The following is an 18,965-nucleotide window of genomic DNA, read 5'->3' as shown; positions in this document are numbered from 1 at the left end:
TATTTTCCCCGTCTGTACCATGATAGTTGAGTAAAATTAAACTATAAAGATGTGCTTGAAGTTCGGCAGTTTATAGTGATGTACTAATATTTGCTCTACTATCATGGTAAATGATTACAGTCCAAGAGTAATGGTAGCTGGCAGCAGTGTTCCTAAAAGATAAACCCTGGTAGCGTTCGATAGCTGAAGGTGTTACTTCAGCCGTTCGTTAGTCGTTTTGAGAAAGCGGGAGTAGAAGAAGGAGTAAGCCGTTCTACAACGAACTGTTGCAATATGGAGCGCGGAGCAGCAAACGGATCGCTTGGTGACAACAAAGTTATTGTGAGTTGGATGGCCCAACGCATCTGACACAGCAGAGTACAAATGTGCGCTTGACAGCAGAAATCTAGCGTGTAACGCTGAGTCAAGGCACGAGTTAATTACATTGTGAGGAGGACACAACCGTTCTCCCACCTCGGATGTCATCATTAAATTTACAAAACGAGTAGTTTTGCCCATAACCGTTTTCAAGATCTACCCGGATACAAACCAACGTCACACACTCTGCAGGGATAACATTGTTCATCTCGATGCTTAATTTTTCTGCTTGTAGCTTGTCGCTGGATAGCGTGTGACGGTGATTTCTATCCAGGTAGGCCTAATGATTGAAATGACTAACGACGAAGTAAAATAAACAGTGACCGGCCTGTGTGGCCGAGCGGTTCTAGGCGCTTCAGTGTGGAACCGCGCGACCGCTACGGTCGCAGGTTCGAATCCTGCCTCGGGCATGGATGTGTGTGATGTCCTTAGGTTAGTTCGGTTTAAGTAGTTCTAAGTTCTAGGGGACTGATGACCTCAGATGTTGAATCCCATAGTGCTCCGAGCCATTTGAACCATTTGAAAATAAACAGTGCAAGCGATATTGTGCAGCCGAGCTGGCATAATGACTGTTTGCTTCTTACAACACGGGTGGTTCCGAAACCAGCAATTAACAAAAAGTAATTACATTATTTTTGCCTCCTTGAAAATAATAGCTCTGTTGTCTCCTAGGGCTTTGTAATTTCCATCGTCTGTTAAGCACCTTCGTCATTAGAAGTGCTCAGGCGACGATGCCACTAAGAAAAGAAGGATCGGAAATTTCTTACAGATACTGCTAATGAATGATGTGATGCGTCCTTAGATCACAAGAGAGAAAATAAATACCAGAACATCGATTAACAAGAAATATGTTTAGACCTTGTTGTTCACCTTCACTGTATACTATCTGATCAAAAGTATCCGGACATCGCTATGCATTGCGGAATTGACCACTAGCCATGAGAGACGGGCCCCACGCCCCCGAGCCCCCAGTACAAAAAGAGGCCAGTACTGTGTTATCAGTAGAGAAGCAGTAACAACAGAATGAGCGATCAGGTGAGCTCAGTAACTTCGAACGTGGGCTAGTCATTGGGTGCCGCCTAAAACATCCAACAGGGACATTTAAACACTTCGAAAACTGCCCAAGTGAACTGTTGGTGATGTCATTGAGAAATGAAAACTCGAAGGGACAAGCACAGCTCAAAGTGCTGCCAGTAGGCCAGCTAGCATATTGACAATAATAGTGAGTTAAAAAGAAGGGGTTCAATAATCGACTAGCTCCTCATACGCCACACGTATCCATAATCAATACTAAGCGACGCTTGATATGGTGTAAAGGGAGTGATGAATCACGCTACATCCTGTGGCAGTCTGATGGAAGGGTCTGGGTTTGGTGAACCTGGAAAACGTTACTTCCCATCATGTGTAGAGCCAACAGCGAAGTACAGAGGAGGCGGTGTCGCGGTCTGGCGGTGTTTCCCGTGGTTTGTATGTGTTCCCTTTACAGCGCTTAAGAAATTGCTAAATGCGCATGGATACGAACACACTTCACAGCATTGTGTACTGCGAACAGCAGATTAACAGTTCGGGGACTTAAGACTGATTGTATCAGCATGAGAATGCGCCATCTCGTAATCCAGCACCTTTGAGGCAATAGTTTGTGGACAATAACATTCCTGGAATGGACTGGCCAGCTCAGAGTACCGACCTCAACCCAATGTGACACCTTTGGAAGAAATCAGAACGTCGACTTCGCTCCAGACCTCAGGGTCCGACATCACTATCATCTCCAGTTTCGGCACTTGATCAAGAATGGGCTGCCACAAACATTCACACACCTCACTGAAAGTGACCCAGCAGAGTGCCAGTCTTCATAAAGACTTAACCCTTGATGTCCACGAACAGGTGTCCGGATTGTTTTAATCAGATAGTGTACTTACAGAGCGGAATGGTGGAAGCACCAAAAGCTGTGTTCAAATGCCTCAAATGGCTCTGAGCACTATGGGACTTAACATCTGAGGTCATCAGTCCCCCAGAACTTAGAACTACTTAAACCTGACTAACCTAAGGCCATCACACACATCCATGCCCGAGGCAGGATTCGAACCTGCGACCGTAGCGGTCGCGCGGTTCCAGACTGAAGCGCCTAGAACCGCTCGGCCACACCGGCCGGCAAAAGCTGTGTCAATGAACACTTATTCATAGAGAGCTCGTTTCGATCAAGCGAAGTGAGAACGCTTTTTGGCTTCACATATTTAACTGCTTTTAGCTTCAGTATCTGTCACGTGCAAGTGTCTGTTATCTTACGCATTTTTCATCAATCCCCACGTGTATGACATGACTTCGGCCAGGCAGCACGCTTAGCTCTGCAATGGACTGTCGATTTTTGCATGAAAAGACAACAGACACACGGTTGTGTGGCAGATGCTGCAACTGACAGCAGATATGTATTTGACGACAAAGAACGAACATTACACTTGATGTAGTATCAATCTGTGACCTGAAGATGGACACTTTACCAAAAGTAGTTGTCTGTGAGTAAAATTTCGTTACAATATCTTTTGGTGGTCCGTGTTGCTGTTCTTCAGTCACAAGAAAGCCAGGGTCACAAGTACACGAAAACAAAAAAAAAAAAAAAATCGAACATAATCAAATCTTATGTGAAGTTTTAGAGGTGATCCTATCATCTGCAAGGCAAGAGCCTGTGAACTATTCCCAAAGGTACTTGAAAGAAGAAAAGAAATTATTAAATAAACCAGAAATTTTGTAAAATTAACTGTGCTCCAAGAACATAACACCACGAATGGCTGGAAAGACTTTCGTCTCCATCAGGCGGCCCAGTCCCACAAGGAGCAGCATGATAAATTAAGAAAAAAAAGTCTCCCAGAAAGCAACTTAATAAAGTACAATGTCCATTTAGTTATTTGAAGCAAGATGTCCATTAATCTGTAGAGCACTGGGAATCAGTTTTCAATGGCAGCTCTTTTATTTTGTTCCCCTGGTCCAAAAATGGTTTAAATGGCTCTGAGCACTATGGCACTTAACTTCTGAGGTCATCAGTCCCCTAGAACTTAGAACTACTAAAAACCTAACCAACCTAAGGACATCACACACATCCATGCCCTAGGCAGGATTCGAACCAGCAACCGTAGCGGTCGCTCGTTTCCAGACTGTAGCGCCTAGAACCGCTCGGCCATCCCGGCCGGCTGTTCCTCTGGACATACAGCAATGTATACAAGAATCTCCTTACTTACAAACATCAGCATGTGGTGTTCCCGTTGTACGCAGCAAAATTATGTTTTAGAGCGCTGTTAACAGGACTTGGTCAACGACTAATTTCAACCTAAGAGCCTTTGTGCTTTAACGAGCACAGAGAGCCTTAAGAGTACATTTTAGTTACAGGTGCAAGCATACTGGTTTTATTAATATAGCAGCTTAAGAGAGTACTACACACGGATGAACTGTTTAGCGTGACTGTTGATAGGCAGGCAGCGACTTCCTCTCCATCTCTGAGTTTCTATTGGGATCGCAGTTGAAGAAAATTTACGTGGAATTTACCAAAACGCTTTTCCACAGTATCGTCTTAAGTCTGACTACTTTCTTGTTGGCCCTCTCCTAGACGGGAAGATACACTGCGACGCTAATCGAAGGCCTAGCTTTTCTGACTTCTGAGGTCATCTGGCTTCTTTGTGTGTTTTTAAAATAACTATCAAGGATTCTAATGAGAATCTGGCGAGGTTTGACAAAGGACTGACAGTTTCTTGACTGGTGGAACGTAGCACATTATCATGGACTCGTCCGTCGCAGTAAGAGATATAGGAATAGCCCCACGACCGTTCTTGTTAATATTACGTACTTCGCATATAGTATTAGTTGCATTAGGTGCACATTAACTTCAACAATCATGTAGCATGTTTGAATGCAGGTTAGAAAATTATGCAGTGAACACACTGAAAAGCATTAAAATGGCATCAGAGAACCAGTTGGTAAGTTTTCGTAGACAACGACAGAGCACACATGAACATATAATCGAGTTAGTGTGCTGGTGATAACCTCAATAGTTCTCAGAACTAAGCTACTGAAGCGCCTGAAACGCAAAGTTTACAATAATAATGTGTGTTATCAGTTTTGACTTACGGCTGTTAGAGACGGCCTTTTAATGCGAAAAAATATTATTATTACTTTAATGTTCAGGTACTTGACTTACCGTCATTCGCCTTCTTCCTTCCAGATACAGCCTCTTACTTTAGAATTACATCAGCTACTTTGGTAGTTTTTTAAATGTTCTTAATTCACTAACGCACCAATCCTGTGCCACGTGACATACTCTGGAGGTGACAGGATGGAGATCCTAAGCAAGTGAGCGGTTGTGTAACGGGTAATCATAATGCTTACGATAAGTTGCAGCCTCAGTGTAACCAGATTAAACTGTATCAGTATCCTATTACAAAGCATGGCATTGAGCCCTTAAGCATATACAGTCGGCTATGTCAGAGCGTGGTCGGCGTTACACACAGATTGTAAAAGATACCGCCTTAGTTCTTTCGCAACCCAAGACTTTGTACATCTTGCAGTATCCATAAAGCATTAGTTTACTTTGTTTTCTCGACTGAGATACACAAGAAGAGACATGAGGGCAGATTAAGCGTCGTGTTCATCAAAGATGTTTGATGCCAACTGCCAAACGTTAGTGCACTGGCAGAACTGAACACTGGATACTGCTGGAGGACAATAATTCGAAGCACCCAGCAGGCTTTGCAGCGCGTGGAAAAAAGAGATAGATGTGCAGGTACTGATTGGCTCTCACAGTTACCCGGCGCTGATCCTACTGAAAATGTATGGTATTACCTCAAAAAGAAGTTTGCAAGGAAAAAAAGATCTTTACTTTGAAACAGCTGTCACCACAAATTCGATACATCTGGAGGTCTCTTCCTTGTGAATACGCGGAAAACTCGGCTTCAAGCATGCCTCTGAGATACCAAGCAATTATCGACGCTGAGGGTGCATTTTTCTTTTATTCGTATATGCAGTAGGTCAACCAGACAACGAGCTTACTTAGCAGACTGTATACGTTAAGTTCAGCAAGTAGCGAAACATAAAATTACAGCCCTTTGATTGCAGGATCGAGAAGTTACATCTGGAGTCAGACGAATCATTTAAATTCCTAGTAGCAACAATTTATGGTGCAGTGTAGTGGAAGGACCGTATGTGCTTAACTGTAGGTATATCAGGCTTCAAGCTGTGATTTATTGGGCGGATACCAGACATCTGCAGCTTGCACGAGAGTTTTTCAGCTTATACTGAAATACTGCTCAAATGACGGGGGTCTATCGATCGTATACAAAGCAGAACAGCGCGAAAGGTCACAGGCTGGTTAAACACGGTGGGAAAGTGTAACAAAAGCGCAGAAAAATCAGAACTGGCAGATACTCGAAAAATACAGTGAACATTTCGCGAAAAGCTACTCAGAAAATTCTACGAACGCCTTTTTAAGGCAGGATCTACAGATATTTTTCAACCTCCTACAAATAATTTCAAAAGAAGCCCACTTTGATAACAGTTTGCCAATAAGCATATAATAAATCACTTTTTCCGCACGCTCGATTCGAGTAAAGAACGAAGGAAAATTGTTGCATAATGCTATTACATAAAGAATCCTTTGCCACGTACTTTACAAGCATAGATATAAATGTAAAATGGACGGCTCTTTTCCTGGTCATGTCACCAACATCGTTCACAAAGATGTAAAATGACTGTTGTGTTTCATCAAAGCACAGTGCCTCTCTATTCATAATACGACAAGTCCACTCATAACCGAACTATAGTGGGTCAAAAACGTTGTTCAAGAGAAACTCACAGAGTGAAACTGCGACGAAAATCTGCATTAATGTAAAGTTAGACAACTGTTCACGACCGAAGCACATGTTATGCGAGACAAAGATTTCAATTCTTGTCGATTCATACACTTGCCGACAGATGTGAGAAGGACACCTTAAGGCTTATTGGACTACAGGTTGACAAATAACGAACATTTAGTTTGCGACTATGCGCAAAGTCCAGTGACTTGTCTCCACTTACTCGTAAACAGAAAGCAACGCCGCTCAGCTGCGGGTCGTCACTGACCCCAGCTCGGACGCTCAGCTATATCCGTACTGAAAGAGCTGGCTGGATTCTACGAGCCGCCTTTGCCTAGCAGCGGACAGCAAGACGGATGCGGTGAGAGCGAGGAAATGCTATTTCTCTCTGCAGCCTTGAATGACGAAATGTTACACAATGTCTCCAGGGTTACGTTGAAGGTCAGGCATGTGAAGTCTGTTAACGAAGTTATTTTTAATTTTCTTGGTCTTATCGGTTTATGGAGGCTACCAGTGTTAAATTAAGTCCCTGTAAACCGCTTTTCCTCCGAAAATACGGATAATGAAATGAAAAACTGAAATATTCGTATAAAACGTTTGCATGGGAAACCTCACTTTGTATAAAAGCAAAGCTATCCTAACGATAGTTAGCTGCATGCACCATAAATCATTTGAACGATTGTTTCATCGAAATTATACGGAACGAGACAGGTTACAGGGTATGTACACACGACTAGTGTTAACATAAATGGACACATTTTTTAGTCCTACTCATGCAACACATTTAAAAATCATTCTTATAAAATTGACAACTAGTTTTTAAGTAGAAATACATCATTGTAATAAAGCAGTTGTCAGGGAGAAACATTTTTAGTTACATTTAAAACTTGCTTTGCCACCTCTTACAAGGGGACCCTCCATACTGTAAACCACCGATTTTCATGCGCTTCAAATATGTTATAGAGGCACATACCCTGAGTACCTGGCTATCCGGTGTTTTAGCGACGGGCCTTGGTTTTTGAGAAAATCGATTTTGAAGTTCACTGCGCGCTTTGTATACCCGTAACATTACATATATTCCGCGCAAGTCAGCTTAGCGCAGCGGTAAAGTTTCACGGCTACCGCGCTGGAGGCCCTGTGTTCGAATCCTGCTCCCATGATTTTTTATGAATGCAAGAACCGTCCGGAAAATTTGGTCCTAACGTTCAAAAACGAGTAGACGAATTAACTGTGAAATACAGAAATGTAGGCGTGTCCTGCACGAAATCCGGGAAGCTCTGGTGTACGAAGAATTTTTGCGTTCTGTAATTCTTCCGCACGTCGGACAGAAAAATATTGTTGTACATTATCGATTCGTGGGGAGGGCAAACCGATTCAACTATATAAGACCATCTATTCACTACTGAAAGGAAAGCGAGCGCCTGCACCCTAAAAGTGGTCCCACCAAAGTGTGCACTCGTTATTGCCAGTCCTGCGATGTTTATTTTTACCGACAGGTGAAAATCTTCAAGAAAATTAGTCAGAATACTCCCGACTTGACAATAGAGAGATCCCTTCTAGGGAATATTCGACAATACTGCATTCGCTAATCCAACATCAATTCAGCGCAACTAATTTTGAAAGCATGATTAGATACGCATGGTTTGCACCGAAATTAGCGGATGAAAGACAAATATTTTTGAATGCAAAAGAACTGTGTTTCCCGGTATCACTCACGAAGAACCGTCTGCAAGACGGTTGCTTTCATAAAATGCGCGTGGTGTTGCGAAAATTTGTGCTTCGGTTCTTTCTATGATAAGTATCACCCACAATATTGTTCTGGCATATCAAACAATGTGGACGATGAAAAATAAGAATTTATAATATTGTATGACAGAAAAAATTAATAACTGAATATATGTTTATAATTTCGCACACCTTACACTGTTTGTTGATATTCTTTGAAATAAAATTGGAAAATATGGTAGATTAAAAAAAAAAAAACAAAAAAAAAACGAAAGTACACGAGCAGGCCCGCATCTCGTGGTCGTGCGGTAGCGTTCTCGCTTCCCACACCCGGGTTCCCGGGTTCGATTCCCGGCGGGGTCAGGGATTTTCTCTGCCTCGTGATGGTTGGGTGTTGTGTGCTGTCCTTAGGTTAGTTAGGTTTAAGTAGTTCTAAGTTCTAGGGGACTGATGACCATAGATGTTAAGTCCCATAGTGCTCAGAGCCATTTGAACCATTTGAACACGAGCAGGATTCGAACACGGTACCTCCAGCGCGCTAGCCGTGAACCTTTACAGCTGCGCTACGCTAAAATAGAATGTCGTGTGACTAGGGCCTCCTGTCGGGTAGACCGTTCGCCAGGTACAAGTCTTTCGATTTGACGCCAGCCTTGCTCGGAATGTATGTAATGTTACGGGTATACAAAGCGCGCAATGAACTTCAAAATCGATTTTCTCAAAAACCGAGGCCCGTCGCTAAAAAACCGGATAGCCAAGTACTCAGGGTAAGTGCCTCTACAACATTATTGAAGCGCATCAAAATCCATGATTTACAGTACGGAGGGTCCCCTTGTTAGATATTTGGTGAATAAAATCTTCCGCACTAACCGTGCCGCATCTTCAAGTGATAACATTTTAAAAAATCGTGGCGCGGAAAAGTGATTGCTTAGTCATGTCCTACCGTTCGTCATCCAGATAAAACCAATAGCACGCTAAAAGCGATTGTCTATGATTAAACCGACTGCGCTCGCGCGGCACCATGCCGCAGACAGCATAGAGGTGTGCAAGGCCGCAGTGTAAACTGTACTGACGTGTCGATATTACATGCCGCGCGATCCCAATCAGTTAAACCACCGACAACCGCTTTAAACGTGCTATCGGTTTTATCTAGATGATGGACGATGGGACTTGGCCCTATGCAACCACTTTGCCGCGCAATCATTTTATTAAAAATCTGTCACCTGAAGATGCATTTCTACTGATGCCAACCGGGTAGTGACTTCTTAATACAAGGATTTTAACAGCCAGTGCGGAAGATTTTATTCACCATGTGGAATTTTGGCTGTGATATCCCGACCTCTAAAATTATATGTCTCAGACATTTTATGTTACTGCGCAAATGATGAAAAAATTTTTTTGCTGCAAATGGAACTTCTTTCTGGGCCACTGACTGTTTTAATAAGAGGTATAAATCCGTCGGAAGCTGTACCCATACTGGTAAGATAGCCCTCTCCCCCCCCCTCCCCCAAAATATGTCCTGAACGACTAAATACATCGAAATGTGAGTTTCGCTAAGTTATAGCGGTCTAGGTGGCGAATTTTCAAGTAAATTTTAACATTTATAGCTGCAAAATTATGACATTTTTCAATGGAACTATACACTTTTTCTGTAGCACTGGAAAGAGCCTTCGAATTGGACCTCAATGACATAACATGTATGCAACTGGATCAAATAGGAACACGACATCAAAGCTGCGAACCACTGCTCTACTGTAGCAAATGTGAGCAAACATGTAACTCCAGTATGGGTCGTGTTTTTATTATTATTACTGTCACACACAGGTGCACAAAATGTTGACCTTGAGCACTGATACTACTGTAAAGCCATTCCGTACAGGTAACACTGCATGTGGAATCTGATCTGGGCTTATTGTAGCACAGACGCTTGGTATACGACATTTCATGTATTCTAGAGTCGTAGGGGTTTCTTTGCAGACAACTTATTTTAAGTTTATCCACGCAAATTCCAGAGGTATTAAATCTTGTGTTCTCCAACGACCGATTTAACGATATTCAAATTTCTTGTTAAAAAGGTCTGTAATTGTCTGCGCAGAATGGGTGGAACATCCGTTATGTTGGTAAAACATGGATTGCCTTATGTCCAGTGGGATGTCGTCTAATAACTGCAGCAGCATATCTGTTATAAACTGTAGATACTTCTTGCTATTTAGGACCTCATCAATGAAACAGGAACAAATTTTTTGAGTGCTGAAAAGCCCGCACCACACATTCGTGTCTTTCAACCAACGTGGTTTTTCAACTGACCGGTAGTGCATATATGAAGATGAATTTACGAAAGGTTTGTGAACGATCATTTATTCGTAAACAAACTCTTGCACAGAAACGTGGCGTCACTTTGCAGTTTTCACAGACTTAGTTCGGAGGACTGTAACCGATTTTGTGAATCGTGTCCATAAAGCTGTTAGTGGAGAAAAATGTGGAAAGAATGAGATCCGATGTTGAGAACACTCTCTTGGTTGATTGAGGTACCGATTTGTGTTATTGCTGCCAAAATGGTAATCGCATTTCTGCGCAGTGACATTCTTTTCCGTTGGCTCATTATATCCCACACACTTCCAGTCTATGGATAATGTCTGCAAAGACAGATCGTGAGGGCTTCGCGCTGTCAGGATACCATTCAGCATTAGAACCGCACCGCTACTTTCTCTCTAAAGCGTTGTCTGTATGTATTTATTGTGGCTTTTGGAGGTCCCTGGGTTTGTAGTGGTCATTCTGGCCTCCACCTCTCTGTTTAATCTGTAGTATCGTTAGGGCTGTACCACTCCGCTGGCTCCGCGACATCTACATCTTTGAGGTGAGGTGCCGAGACGTTTGCCTAAGCTGATACACCTTTTCTATTAGCGCCCTCCGGTACGGTCCTGTACTAAAATAAAGCTATATCCACTTTTCCGAATGTTCTATATATTTTGAAGTCTGAATAGCTTCGCGAGCAAGTTGTCTGATCGCTACAACGGTTTCAAGCCAGCCTTACCGGTGTTACATGCTTGCTTACATTTGGTACAGTAAGACAGATGTTTGCGGTGGCTTTTCTCCTGACGGTGGGACCGTCCTTCGTGGCGCTGATACCTTGCAACTACTTGATCCTTTGAATTTTAAGAAAGTGCTCGATAATCGATTTATAGCTCCTAGCTCGATAATCGATTTATAGCTCCTATCAAAGTAATATTCTTCACAGAGATAAAGGTATCGACCTCGTTATTTCAAACTGCTCGTTCTGAAGACCTGAAAAACGCAAATCCAACGGAGCCTCACTCACTCGTAGTTTCGAATATACAGGGTATAACTAAATTCCCTTTACTGGCTTTGAGGACTTATTGTAGAGACCATGACGGTTAAGTTTAGCATAGGAACCTATGTTTGGAAACGCACCGTTTTCCCTCTACACGCAAAATACCACAACACACATTGCTCTCTGACTCGTGTTGCTCAACGTCCGGGGTCATATATAAGTAGGGCTCGATGTGAGATTCGGTACTACCGTACAACGTTCCGGTACACAGGCTCACAAATACTTCGTGCCCCAGCATCCGCCGTAGCCGTAACCCGCGCCAATAGGTCTTCCTCGGAGGCCACAAGTGTCTCGTTGGTCAAAGATTTAATGTGATCCCACACATAGAAGCCTAGCGAGTTCAAATCGGAACGTGCAGACTTAGCAATCGGGCCACCACGGTCTATCCCATCCTTGCCGAAATCGTTCGTCCAGATGATCTCGGACCGCAAGCGAAAAATGAGGTGGTGAGCCATCGTGCTGGAACCGCATGTTTTGGCGCACGTACAGTGGCACATCTTCCATGAGTTCATGCAGTACGCCGTTAAGGTATCGCGAGTACGCGGCGCTAGTGAGATGTGGTGTATTGAAATACTGCTCAAAAGAGAGGGGTAACGACTGCAGTCTTGCATGCTATTTTACGTGATTCTTCTACAGATGAAACGCGCGACATTCGTCTCCTCATATGAAGGTGACGTTGTGGTGTCAGGAAAGTCATACGGAATTACAAAAAAGTACCTGAATATCGATGAGTAAAGAGACTTATCAGGTACGGACTACGAAAACTAAGATATGTCTAGTAATAGTAAATAATGTACATTTTTTCCTATCTTATCTTAATGTGGTGTGGATCAGTTGATATCAAGATCGAGAAGCAAAACTTCTTTAGTTAAATAAAATACAAACATGGAGTCTGTGGAAGCTACTTCCTTTTCTGTTCTGACAGATTCTGACTTTTTTGTTAATTGTTGCCCACGACAAAGGCGAAAGTGGAACCAGTAAGCTTTATTACACTAGAAAATTTATTTTGGTTAATAAACCAATCCTCGTATAATGTCACAGGGCACTTATTTCTTATATTATTTTAACTCGATATGTCAAAATTATTATTGGTAGATTGGGATTCGAACTCGGATCTTCCTTTTCGTGAGATTTGACCCCTTTGGAACAATTAAGTTCCATCATTTCGTTGTTTGTCCATATATTAAAACTCCTCAATGTCTCCATGAAAGGCGTGTGTCTGGGTTCGAATCCGGACACGGTACTAAAGTTTCGATCATGTCATTTCAAGCTATAGCTTGCATGCATTTAACTATTAGTGAAAAATAATTTTGATTTCGCCATCTTCACGGGTTGTCAAAAAAGCTGGTTTTGCCTCTCAGTCGGACATAATTTTTCATCACATTGTTTCAGGTATTGTGACTCCCAGACAGTGATAAAAAAGAAATTTGTAGTTAACTTTTCATCGGGTGCAGCCAACAACGACGATATGTGCAGGGCTCGATTTACAGTCAGTACAAAACTTTTAGTCAAGTTATTTTTAGGTCAAACATGCGCGTCTCTTGCTACTGATGAAGGAAACCTATATTTAACGTCTATTCGAGCTAGAAAACAATGGTGGTGGGTGCTGGCTTTGAATCCCAGTAAAATAAATAAATAAATAACAATACAAAAGTCTCCTCGTTATTTTGAGTTGAAACATATCACTGTTTGTGAAAAATTCGATACTTTAACATCTGACTATGCTTAGTTGACAAGGTGCTCATTTTGAATCCCCGTCCAATACAACTACTTGCTTCACGTCGTTTCAAGTTTAAACATGGGCACCCTTTGTTACTTCCAAATTAAACCATGTTTAACATCTTTCGTGGTTCGTTAACACGAACACTAGTTGCTGGATAGGAATCCAAGGTGAACAGAAAAGTTATTGACATGTAGTTATAAGATGAGACTAGCTAACTAATAGTGGCCAGAGATTAGGTACCTCACGTCTCTTCACGCCTAGTCACCAATGGCGATAGGTCCTGTGTTCGAGGCTCGGTCAGACACGAAAGCTGTACTTGCCTAGCATTGACCATAGGCGTTAGGTTTGAATCTAAAACGAGAAAAAAACACTTCGGCTTGTCATTTACAATTCCAACATGTGTACAACTACCTGCCTATGAACCCCTTAAACATTTAACGCTACTTTGTGCTGGATTACAAGAGTGACAAGTTACTGTCGAACTGTACATCATGCCATCCAAGAGCTATCACAGTACAGTAAAACTGACTGGTGATGTGCTGTTGACGCTGCGGTTTCCATAGAGCGCTTGAAACTGTTAATCTTTTTTTTAACTGTTTAGGTCATTGACTAGTTTATGCAAAGCCATTTGCCAGTCAAACAATGAGTAACAAGTAGTCGGAAAACCTTTCAGAGAGAAAGAATACGTCGAGTTATCACCAAATTTTGGAAGTCCACATATTCTTGCAAAATCTCTTATAGGCAAAAATTTAATTTTGGCTAAAGATCTCAACATTATTTCTGTCACAGAGTTACGAATGTTAGTTGTGTCAAATGCTAATGCGAGTGGTAACATTTTTGATATGTCGTTTGTTGTAATAAATATAAGTCTACAACCAGAATCTCTAATAACATGTTTGCTGTTGCCTGCAATGCATCGTGATGCCAACTGAGGAGCTACTCGACCGAATAGTAGCGGCTCTGGTCAAAGAAAACCATCATAACGACTAGGAGAGCGGTGTGCTGACCACACGCCTCTCCTATCCGCATCCTAGACTGAGGATGACACGGCGGTCGGATGGTCCCGATGGGCTTGAAGACGGAGTGCCTGCCTGCCTGTTATCTATAATAACGTGATATTAATTTGACACATAGAACAGTTTTGGTAGCGATTTTATATTGTCAAACGACTGTACCGAAAAGACATTAGAGGACCCGCAAGAGAGTTACGTTATGTGAGTTGCATGCAATTCAGGCAGAATTTAATTCCAGTCGTTCGGATACTTTTTAACATGGTAAGTACCGATGGATTTCAATAAATAAACTACACATTATTGTGACAGGCCAAATAACTTTTGCTTTAAGCAGCATTACACTTAAAAGCAACACAGATACTTGACCCTATTTTAGAACATATTCACCTATCTGTAAACAACGGTCGGAGCGTGCTGCCAATCATTTAATTCCTCGACAACAGAGATCTGCTCTCCGGTGACGGGGCCAGTCGAGAACCGCTGTGTGAACGTCCTCGTGGTTGGAAAACCACTTTCCCCCGGATGTTCTTTCATCTTGCCGAAAACACGAAAATGAAATGGTGCAAGATATAGACTCGGCGATCAGGATCACTCACGGCTATTCGGCCTTGGTCAGATTGTTCGCTCTGCTTCACTACTGGATGCAACATTGAATTTGGTCCATACACCGCCAAAATTTACAGTGAATCTATGAGCAGTTTAGGAGTTTTGCCCATCTTACTGCCTCGCGTACTTTGTATTCTGAGTACGTTTCCAGTTGCAGTGCCATTTCAATCGCACACAGCGATGCGCCTGTTATCCGTACCACATCAGAGCGGTGTCTGCAGGAAACCCGTAATACGCTGATCAGCCAGAACATTATGACTACCTACCCAACAGCCTTTCGACACGTCGTGGCATGGAAGCAATGAGCCCTTAGTAGCTCGCTGGAGGGAGTTGGCACCACATCTGCATACACAAGTCACCTAATACCCGTAAATTCCGGGCTGGGGAGCAATGAGCTCTGACTCTTTGTTCAGTCTCATCCCAAATGTGTTCGACTGGTTTCAGGTCTGGGAATTGGGGGGGGGGGGGGGGGAGACAATACATCAATTGGAACTCGCCACTGTGTTCCTCGAACCACTCTATCATGCTACTGGAATTGCGACATGGCGCATTACATTGCTGAAAAATGCCACCGCCGTTGGGAAACATGACTGTCATGAAGGAATGTACGTGGTCTGTAACCAGTGTACGATACTCCTTGGCCGTCATGGTGCCTTGCACAAACTCCAGTGGACCTATGGATACCCACGTGAATGTTCCCCAGAGCATAATGGAACCGCCGCCAGCTTGTTTCCGTCCCACAGTATAGGTGTCAAGGAGCTGTTCCCCTGGAAGACGACGGATTCGTGCCCTCCCTTCGGCATGATGATCAAAGTATCGGGATTCATCAGACCATGCATTGCTCTGCCACTGCGCCAACGTCCACTGCTGACGGTCACGTGCCCATTTCAGTCGTAGTTGCATATGGTGGGGTGTCAACATTGGCACTTGCATGGGTCGTCGGCTGGGGAAGCCCATCGTTCGGAGTGTTCGATGTACTGCGTATTCAGGCACATTTGTACTCTTCCTAAAATTAAAATCTGATGTTAGCTCTAGCACTGTTCGTCGCCTGTTCTGTTCTACCAGTCCGCCTACCCTACGAAGTCCGACATCTGTAATGACGGTTAGCCGCCCAACCCCACGACTCCTGGACGTGGTTTCACCTTGGTGTCGCCGCGTGTTGAAGATACTCACCACAGCACTCTTCGCACCGCAACACTCCTCGAACATCCGACAAGTCATGCAGTTTCCGAAATGCTCCTGCCAATCCTCCGTGATGTCACAATCTGCCCTCGGTCAAACTCAGGCAGATCGCGCGGTTCCCCATTCCATACGTGGACAGCACGCTCACTGAAAATACTTGCACCGTTCGTGTGTCTGATTAGCAGTCATTCCTCGCCAGGTGGCGCTGCTATCGCCTAGGCCAGGGGTTCCTAACAAAATTTTCTCGAGGACCCCCACATCCAACATGATTGGTACCTTGTCATATCACAGTGTCAAGTACCTAAAAAAGCCGAATTAAGAATCTTTTTACACGTTTTCTGTTTTTGGTACTTAGAAAAAACATTGACATGTTCATTATTGAAAAAATAATGAGCTTTCAATTTAGCCATCATTGTTATTGTTAAATTTTTGATTATTGCTCAAAATCTTTGTCTTCAAATCTGGGTGTTTAGTATAACAAACTCCTTAAAAAAATAAAAATTGAGTATGAACTGAAAATTACAGGAAAAAATTAAAACTGAGTGTATTGGTCTTTCAAGTGTACTACACTTGAGATTGCATTGAGTAGACATGTACGAAAACACTAATTTCATACAAGATATTATTTATTTGAAAAAATATAGTTACAGCAGAGTACTCCATCAGTATACAGTTAATCATAGCGTGTAGGCTTCAGTATACAGTTAGTTTTAATTTTCAGTTCGTAATGAAATGAGTGCAATCTGACCTTTGAGTCAATTATTTCTGAAATATTAGATTCCAAACTTGAAATTTTCACTCTGAAATCCGACCACATGTCGAGCCGATTCCTATATTTGTTTTTCATGAAACACACGGAAGAAAATGCTTGCTCACACCGATATGTGGTTGCAAATGGATCTTTCTCATTGCCTTATCTCCAAGTTTCTTGTAGTCCTTGCGTGCTGATGCCCAGAAGTCTAATTTTATCACCGATGAAAATCTTTATCATCGTCCCACAGCTGGACAGATCCACAAGTTGATCTTGCTCTTCTTCAGTGACTCCTTGGATTTTGTCTATTTCTTCACAGCTAAAGGGATTTCGAATCCATCTGTCGTCAGGGTCAGGTTCTGGGAAATACTCTCTAAAAGTGGTGGCTAGGCTGCGTAGATGTTCGGCTACATTGATCTTGATCTGGTCAGGCAAAGTCTCCTTCGATGAGTCCAAGAATTGTTTTAAAGTAGAAAAGTTAGTGACTCGTTTTCTATCCTTGACGCCCCGATCTGACACTTTTTGACCATAGCACTAATCTTATCCTCAACTTTGAACATGTCTACATTTTTTCCTTGTAAACTCAAGTTTAACACATTCAAGTGTTCAAACATATCAGCTAAGTACGCAACTGAGCAAAGCCAAGTTAGTGAGTGAATCCGCGTACTTTGTGTCAAGAAGGAAGACACGAACCTCATCTCTAAGTTCAAAAAATCTTGACAAAGCCATCTTACTTCAATATGAACAAGAAGTTGCTCATGCTTACTGCCGATCTCTTTACATTCTAGGAAGAAGTTAGACGCAGAAGTTAGCGTTCGCTAAAGCTCTGCTCATGCAGGAAGCGGCCAAAACAAAAAAATCTGTAATCATACGAAATATATTTAATATATTTTTTATTCTAATAGCATCTTGCGGACCCCTCTGGCATAGCTCGCGGACCCCTGGGGGTCCGCGGACCACCTGTTGGGAACCACTGGCCTAGGCAGGTTGATATAGATAGTAGGTCGGTGGTCTTAATGTTCTGGCTGATCAGTGTATGTACACTCTTCTCACAATGCGCCACTGTTGTTGCACAATGGTCTTAGTTTGGGACGGCATGTGTATAAGGGACAGTCAAATGAAAACGAGGCAGATGGAAAAAGTAAGTAAATTGTTTATTATTCGAAAGTAATCCATAACTGTTAATACATCAATCTCACTGTAAAACGAGACGGTCAATGGAGACACGTTGCGGTTGCCTGCAGAACCATGATTGTACTCAAGCGTGCACCTCTTCGTCCGAAACAAATCAACGGACAAGAATGTCTTTTTTTCAGGGCTCCAAAAATATGTAAATCGCTTGGGAAGAGATCGGGACTGCATGGAGGATGTGTATGGGATATGGACTTCTCAGCGAAACTTCCGCAGCGTAGTCATAACACCCTTGGCAACGTGTGGGTGGTAGAAGTCTCGCATGCATTATAGCGCTCGGTAATGACGACGCACATGAGCTACTGAAAATACAGAGTGAGCACAAAGTCTTGCCCTGATTATAAAAATTTATTACAGAATAACCGTTTGACATAATAATTTACGTTTGATGCCGTTACATAGGTTAGCGTCACTAGTTTTTCTTTACGTCCACTTATGTTAGTAAACCTCAACATGTGGTCCTTGGTAACTCGGAGAATGTCGCGGCGGTATTCCAGTTCCCGCCAGGTGTTTCGTAACATGTGTTCTGTCGCAGTACCCACAGCAGCTTGTATCCTTGCCTACAGTTCGTCGACGTCAGCAACTGGTGTGCCGAAGACTCTGTCCTTGATATAGCCCAGAAAAAAGTCAAGGGGCGTAATCTCTGGACAGCGGGGTGGCCAGGGTGTTGGACCGATCCGGACATTACCCTCCTCTCCAGACATTACGCTCCTTGACTTTCTTTCCTGAGTCTTCGTCACACCAGTTGCTGACGTCGACGATCTGAAGGCTAGGACACAAGCTGCCGTGGGTACCGTGACAGAACACATATTACGAAACACCTGGCGGGAACTGGAATACCGCCTCGACATTCTCCGAACTACCAATGGAGTACACGTTAAGGTTTACTAATGTAACTGGTCTAAAAAAAAACTAGCAACACTAACCTATGTAACGGCATCAAATTTAAGTTATTATGTCAAACGGTTATTCTGTAATAAATTGTTATAATCAGGGCAAGACTTTGTGCTCACCCTGTACTATACAGTCGAGACTCGTAGAGTCACATAGCTATTATGTCAGTTTTAACTGCAACTAAGTTTACTGATAAAATTGTGCCACTGTTACCGCTGCCTAACATAGAAAAATCGTATTCTACATGCATTTGGTTAAAGGGGATCTAACTGTTTCATTCCCTCAGAAAGGAAATTTGTTTCCAACGTAACACTTATTCACTGCACACACTTCCTAAACA

General features: G+C 42.8%; 1 protein-coding gene across 3 annotated transcripts in view; it reads right to left on the bottom strand.

The window, feature by feature from the left end:
• Positions 1-18,965, bottom strand: part of LOC126414979 (uncharacterized) — a 220,464-nt gene that overhangs the window by 93,346 nt on the left and 108,153 nt on the right. The window contains exon 1 of one of the 3 annotated variants that reach the window (XM_050083395.1): positions 6,415-6,479. The exons of the other annotated variants lie outside the window; for them this stretch is intronic. The gene's annotated coding sequence lies outside the window, so the exon portion shown is untranslated. Of the gene's footprint in view, positions 1-6,414; positions 6,480-18,965 lie in introns of those variants that run through there. 3 annotated transcript variants of the gene reach the window in all.

Source organism: Schistocerca serialis, chromosome 1 (assembly GCF_023864345.2).
Source record: "Schistocerca serialis cubense isolate TAMUIC-IGC-003099 chromosome 1, iqSchSeri2.2, whole genome shotgun sequence".
In the NCBI taxonomy this organism is placed as follows: Eukaryota; Metazoa; Arthropoda; class Insecta; order Orthoptera; family Acrididae; genus Schistocerca; species Schistocerca serialis.
The sequence above is the reverse complement of the archived record's forward strand: the minus strand, read 5'-3'. Positions and strand labels throughout refer to the sequence as shown.